The following is a 5,691-nucleotide window of genomic DNA, read 5'->3' on the forward strand; positions in this document are numbered from 1 at the left end:
AAAGACAATCTACTACTCATCATTTCAATAAGAGATAATCTAAAAATTACCCGTCTTGTATGAAACAAAGAAAAGAATCAGAGAAGTTAAATATACACTTACTATTCCTTAAATGCTATTTTTCTTCCTTTTATTTCTCTTGTATATTCACTGTTGCGGCATTATATTGATTTTTGTTTTCTTTTTGTAATTTGGAAAGCAGCTATGTTCACTATTATATAAACAATGCTTGAGAGTTTTCTTATGTTGTTATTAAAGTTGGTGTTCAGGTAAATTACATTATCTAATGATTTCATTTCAAGGTAAAACACAAACAGTTTTATGTCTTAAAGAGGGCCTTGGTCTGATAGGAATGAGAACCACTCTGCCATGCCCTATGCGAACAATTCTAATTGGGTAAAATCTAATACTTTGCAAACTGTCCCAAGAGAGCTTACTGATTTTAGGGCAGAAGAAAAAGTTTCTATGTAGAACTCTATGTTTGAGAGGAGGAGAGGGGCTACAGCTAAGTATAGAGAAAAAACAAGGTTCCATAATCAAGAAAGAAAAAGGTGGAATCTGAGTCTGTCTTTTTCGTCTTTACCTCTGTGTGTGTATGTTCTATACCATCATGTCTCATTTTTCTTTATCTCTTAAAGGGCAATGTGTGCACACAGCAGGCATATATGTGTTAATTGATTCATACTCCACACAATCCCCATTTCTCTTGTTCTTATCCCACCCACAATGGAGTTCAATAGAGCTAACAGTGGAAAAGATAATGAGTGGGCCTAAATTTAATCCCCTTTTGTTTAAGCCAATCTCCCTCTCTAATTAATGGCTGTTCATACCATTATTGCTCACGAATCTGGCGACAGTTCTCTGCATCAGCGCAGGAAGCACTCTGTGAAATCATGTTGTCAAAGGGAACAGAATAGTCCAGCTCCCATTGCATCCTTGGTGACTTTTGGCCTAATGAAAAAGGTGTGTGGAACATGGAAACCAGAAGGAGCCCTCTCCTGTTAGTGCAGAGCTCCTGGAGCTCCTGGGTTGCATTCTAGCTTTCGTCACACATTTTAAAATCCAAATGTAAGAATGATGTACCTTTGAAAAGACAGTGGGCTACAATGAGGGACTGAAGGAGTGGGCAGGGTCAAGTAGGGATGGAAGAGAGAGAAGGCACAAGAGGAGCTGTGAGGAAATATCTCCCAGCCTCCACCCTCACCCTCCCTGAGCTTCCGCAGGGCTGAGGCTTCCTCTGCTGAGCTTGTGCCCTCACCCTCTACGAGCTTCCGCAGGGCTGAGGCTTCCTCTGCTGAGCTCGCGCCCTGGCCCTCCCTGAACTTCGACAGGGCTGAGACTTCCTCTGCTGAGCTCGCGCCCTCACCCTCCCTGAGCTTCCGCTTCCGCTTCCGCAGGACTGAGGCTTCCTCTGCTGAGCTTGTGCCTTCACCTTCCCTGAGCTTCCACTTTGGCAGGGCTGAGGCTTCCTCTGCTGAGCTTGTGCCCTTACCCTCCATGAGCTTCCGCAGGGCTGAGGGTTCCTCCGCAGGGCTGAGGGTTCCTCCGCAGGGCTGAGGGTTCCTCCGCAGGGCTGAGGGTTCCTCCGCAGGGCTGAGGGTTCCTCCGCAGGGCTGAGGGTTCCTCCGCAGGGCTGAGGGTTCCTCCGCAGGGCTGAGGGTTCCGCCGCAGGGCTGAGGGTTCCGCCGCTGAGCTTGCGCCTTCACCCTCCGTGAGCTTCCGCAGGGCTGAGAGTGCCTCTGCTGAGCTTGCTCCCTCACCCTCCCTGAGCTTCTGAAGGGCTGAGGCTTCCTCTGCGGAGCTCGCGCCCTCACCCTCCCTGAGCTTCCGCAGAGCTGAGGCTTCCTCTGCTGGGCTTGCGCACTTGGAGAAGCCCCCTCTGGGTGGTGATTTGTGTGCTGCAGTTCACTCCCACAGTTTGACACACACACGCACACACACACTCAAAGTCGGCAAAGGCACCAGCAGCAGTACATACATGCTTTCCTAATAGAATGCTGCTTTTAATAAACAGGCAACCTCTTACTCTTTTAGTTTTTGTGGACTTCATTGTTTAAAACTGTAAATAAACAAAGAACTCTGGATTCCTCATACATACTATTAAGTGTTAGTGTTTCCTTTACTGGAAGCCTTCAACGTATCAGAAACTGTGCAGGGTGTTAGGGTACACAGAGGCCAAAGCCAAGGCTACTGCCTTACGGGAACTCTCAAGCCAGGTACTTAGAGACGGCTGTGTATTGCGGACCTCAGCCACGGAGGGCTGAATTTGACAGAAATCTTGGTATGTATTTGTCACATGTGTTGCTTAATTAACATTTCCAAATAGTAATTTTAGTCACCTCTAGAATAATCTAATTATATGTACAGTCACGTGTCACTTAATGAAGGGAATACGTTCTGAGAAATGCATCCTTAGGTGATTTTGCCGTTGTGTGAACATCATAGAGTGCACTCATACAAACCCAGACGGCACAGCCTCCTCCACACCCGGGCCACATGGTACAGCCTGTTGCTCCTGGGATACACACCTGCCCAGCAGAGGACGGTACTGAACACTGCAGGCAGCTGGAACATAATGGTACGTATTTATGTATCTAAACATAATAAACAGAGAAAAGGTACAGTAAAAACATGGTATAAAAAGTGGAAAATGGTACACTTTTATAGGGCACTTACCACGAATGGAGCTAGCAGGACTGGAAGTTGCTGGGGTGAGTCTCTGAGTGAATGGCGAGTGGATGTGGAGGCCTGGCATGCTATTGTGCACCCCCTTATAAACACTAGACACTCATGCTACACTAAATTTATAAGAAATACTTTTTCTTCCTTCAATAATGATTAACCTTTGCTTACTGTAATGTCAAACTTTTTAATTACAAAAATGACTCGTAATTACACTTAGCTTAAAATGCAAACACATTGTACAGCTGTACAAAAATATTTTCTTTCTTTATATCTTTATTCTTTCAGCCTTTCTGTATTTAATTTTTTTTTGACTCTGTAAACTAGCTCATCATAAACAAAGTCACAAACACCTACATTAGCCTACACCTACACAGGGTCGGGATCATCAATAGCACTGCCTTCCACCTCCACATTTTGTCCCACTGGAAGGTCTTCAGAGTGATAACATGCATGGAGCTGTCACAGTGGATGTGAATATGCACCACTCATACTGTGGGTGAAAATGCTTTCCTAGGGCTATACACTAACCTTTACACTCAAATGCAGTAAGTTGTGTTAGCTGTATTGTTGAGCCCAGGGCTTGGGGACAGGGTTACAAAGCACAGACACTGTGGGTTTTGATCATATGCATCCAGAAAAATACAATCACTTATTTGGGTAGACAGGTATTATTTGTGTATTTTCCTTTTATAAACACTTATCAAATGCCTACTCTTTGCTATTATGTTGGTTTTGGTGATAGAAACCATATGGTCCCATCTTCGAAGAGTTTTCAGTCTAGGAGGGGAGGCAGCTTCACGAACAGTGATTGCTGCAGAATGTGGTCAGTACATCATCACGCATGCAGGCACAACCACGGCGTGATGCGGGGAGCGAGGAGCCATGAAGTCAGGCAAAAGCATGGAAAGAAAGATCTTCGAAAAGGAGGGGGCCTGCAAAAGAACTGAAACATGAAGAGCCGTTGAAACAAAACTGACAGGCAATATGGTCAAGTTCCTGATGACCCAAATGATCACTCATTCAGGCAGTTTGGCTCACCAAGAACAGACCTGGGGGTGGCCTGGGAGCAGGTATCAGACTGCCACAGGTTAACATAGAGAAGCGAGGTGATGCTGGATGCAGTGGGTCACGCCTGTAATTCCGGCATGTTGGGAAGCCAAGGCAGGAGGATCACTTGAGGCCAGGAATTGCAGACCAGCCTGGGCAACATGGTGTGATGTCGTCACTCCAAAAAATAAATAAATATTAGCTGGATGTGGTGGTATGTTCCTGTGGTCCCACCTACTTGGGAGGCTGAGGTGGGAGGATCATTTCAGCCCAGGAGTCCCAGGCTGCAGTGAGCCATCGTCACGCTACTGCACCCCAGCCTGGGCGGCAAAACAAGACCCCATACCTACAAAAAAAGAAAGAAAGAAAAGTGAGGTCATGCAGTGCAGGGGCCTTCCTGCAATCCTAGATCTTCATGACTCCTGGTGCTTCTGTTGTCAGGATACTCATTAAAACTCACCCCATGAGCCTCTTTTTCTACCACCATCACCCCCTATGAGCTTCCTTTTATGCTACCATCTGCCACGATAAGCCTCTTTTTTCCACCATCACACCCATGAGCTTCTTGAGCTCAGGGACATGTCTCATTTGACTTGGCACCTATGTTTGCTATTACGATACTGTGTATTTATAAGGCACCACAATGTATGATTGTTACATCAATAAATCATCAGCAAACCTTGAATATTTAATTGGGGAAAAAAATCAGCTTCTGTGGCAAGTCAAGAGTCCACAGGAGGCAGCTACTGGGGTCAGTGCTGTTGAGACTGCAAGGCCTGAGGAGCTGGAACCGTGACAGATTGGAAACAGTACCTCCTCCTACCACAGGCTTTATTCACAAGTATAATTTATTTTTTCTGTGTAGGAGCTTGAGGGATTTCAGAGCATGATATCGAGTAAATGTATTTTACATGTTATTCCTTCCTTGGCATCATGGTTTGAGCCATTCAAATGTCTTCATAATCAAAAGCATAATAAATTATGACTAAAACGGTGTACCTGTGAAAACGTCCTTCGCACTCTCCCCAGTTGGAGGCTGTGCTTTTACGTTCGCAGACAGCAGGGCTGTTTGTGAGAGCAGCAGGGCTCTGCAGCTGGAACTGAGTCAGAAGACGCCTGGCCTGCACTGCGGAGGTGCGGAGACCACACAGGTCGGTGTGGCTCCATCGCAGCTAGAGGATTCTGGGACATAATATCCACTCTGGACTGAATGTTTAAGTCCTTCCCAAATTCATGTTAAAACTCTAATCCCCAGGAAGACAGTATTAGGCAGCACGGCCTTTGGAAGGCGATTAGGCCAGGAAGGGCTTATTGCCCTTATAAAGGAGAGGGCTCCTGTCCACTTCAGCCACAAGAGGCCACAGTGAGAAGGCACCATCCAGAAGCCAGGACAGTAGCCCTCACCAGATGCCAAATCTCCCTGCACCTTGACCTTGGACTCCTTCACCTCCAAAACTGTGAGAAATAAATCCTTCATTGCTTATAAGCCACTCTGTCTATTGCATTCTGAGATAGAAATCCAAACAGACACAGATCATATTGGTTGTATAAAGTGGAATCCAGCTGGCCCCATTGTCTTGGTCCTGCAGGGGCAACCACATGCCCGCCTCAGAGGCATCCTCTTCTGAGACAAGGTAGCATAAATTGAGTCGGGAAGTGACCCACTCTTAGCTCCATCCTTTATTTCCTGGGTGATCTTGGAAAGCTGCATCTCTCTGGCCATTGGTTTCCTCTCCTGTAAAATGGGGATATTGGGAGTTCTTAGGGGATTAAGATATGTGACTGAAGCGGCTACATTGTCTGCGGTATATACCCTGGGGTTTCTTGTTGCGTGCCAGGAAAATTTGGGACAGGGACACACACGAGGAGTTTAGGAGTGGAGGTTTAAAAGGCGGAAGAGAAGAGAAAGAGAAAACAGCTCTCTCCACAGAGAAAGGGGCCTTTGAGGGGATGGGTGGC

The 5,691-nt window shown here is 46.2% G+C and overlaps 1 long non-coding RNA gene across 1 annotated transcript; it reads right to left on the minus strand.

Moving 5' to 3' along the window:
* Positions 1-2,570: 2,570 nt before the first annotated feature.
* On the minus strand, positions 2,571-4,100 carry LOC134757044 (uncharacterized). The gene is made up of 2 exons (XR_010130660.1): positions 3,735-4,100; positions 2,571-3,628 (listed from the first exon to the last, which is right to left on the minus strand). It is a non-coding gene; the product is annotated as an uncharacterized lncRNA (long non-coding RNA).
* Positions 4,101-5,691: the final 1,591 nt, after the last annotated feature.

Source organism: Gorilla gorilla, chromosome 14 (genome assembly GCF_029281585.2).
Source record: "Gorilla gorilla gorilla isolate KB3781 chromosome 14, NHGRI_mGorGor1-v2.1_pri, whole genome shotgun sequence".
Lineage (NCBI taxonomy): Eukaryota > Metazoa > Chordata > Mammalia > Primates > Hominidae > Gorilla > Gorilla gorilla.